Consider the following 1508-nt stretch of genomic DNA (forward strand, 5'->3'; position numbering starts at 1 on the left):
GAGGAACAGTGAGAGGAACAGTGTGAGGAACAGTGTGAGGAACAGTGAGAGGAACAGTGTGTGGAACAGTGAGAGAAACAGTGTGAGAAGAACAGTGTGAGGAACAGTGAGAAGAACAGTGTGAGGAACAGTGAGAGGAACAGTCTGAGGAACAGTGAGAGGAACGCTGTGAGGAACAGTGTGAGGAACAGTGTGAAGAACAGTGTGTGGAACAGTGAGAGAAACAGTGTGAGGAACGCTGTGAGGAACGCTGTGAGGAACAGTGTGAGAAGAACAGTGTGAGAAGAACAGTGTGAGAAGAACACTGTGAGGAACACTGTCAGGAACAGTGTGAGGAACGGTGTGAGGAACGCTGTGAGGAACAGTGTGAGGAACAGTGTGAGAAGAACAGTGTGAGAAGAACAGTGTGAGGAACAGTGTGAAGAACAGTGAGAGGAACAGTGAGAGGAACAGTGAGAGGAACAGTCTGAGGAACAGTCTGAGGAACTGGTAAAAAATCTGGTAAAAAATCCAGGTAAAAAATCTCATTCAGATTAAAAATCTCATTTCCAAGAGAGACCTGGCATCATGGCAACAAAAGTCACATACCACATAGGTATATAACATGCACTTAATGCATACATATTATTAAAATCTGGGCTATAATGGTTGTATTGATGTATAGCAACTTGAAATGCTCCAAAAAATGGCTCCACAGCATGTAAAGATCAAATATAAGCTCTGGCGGACTTGGTTCTATGGTAGGTCTTAAAGGGTTAAGAAAGAAGGAACACTGAGTGGTTGGAGCCACAGAGAGCTTAACTTAAACACACTGAAGCTCCTTCGTTTATAAACAAAAGGTTATCAGGAATCTATAGTTAATATTTGACAGAGCTTCACAAACGTGCAGTGTAAACACCATAAACATAGTGTCTGTGAGGATTTCTCCTCTACTCCTGTGCTTCTGTCCAACATCAGAGGTCAGCTGGTGTTTTTCACTTTGTACAGACTCAAACACTGTTCTCTCCATCAGCAGGAGGGTTGTTCTTAACCCTCATAATGTCTTCCCATTTGCCATTCACCTGTGGTCCTCAAAAATATCCTCACCTCTTTTGAGTGTTTTTTTAAAGTACAAAGTATAAATTGTCAATCAATTCAGTGTTACACCTTAGTTTTTCTTAAGATTAACACATTGAAAGGTTTTGTATTGTTGATTGTCATTTATGCTTAGAAATATTTACTCACATATGCTTAGAAGTGTATAATCATTTGTAGATTGAAAGAATGTTTCATCTTAAAGGAGGTCTGTATTAACTCTGTGTAGAAGGAAGTGAATTCATTCCTCTAGAGTGTCCTTGGTATAAATCACATACTCCCTAGGAGAGTTTATCTTTTCTTGTTGATTTATGGTATAGCAAGCACACGTATATCTGTTTAAGTATAAGAGCCTTTTGTTAGATGGACTCAGACACCTGGCACCAGCTTTAGGGAGTCTTCACAGGGTCACATCTTGACCTCACACAGATCTC

Source organism: Haplochromis burtoni, unplaced genomic scaffold, assembly GCF_018398535.1.
Source record: "Haplochromis burtoni strain Fernald_Lab_line unplaced genomic scaffold, NCSU_Asbu1 Contig_753, whole genome shotgun sequence".
NCBI lineage: Eukaryota > Metazoa > Chordata > Actinopteri > Cichliformes > Cichlidae > Haplochromis > Haplochromis burtoni.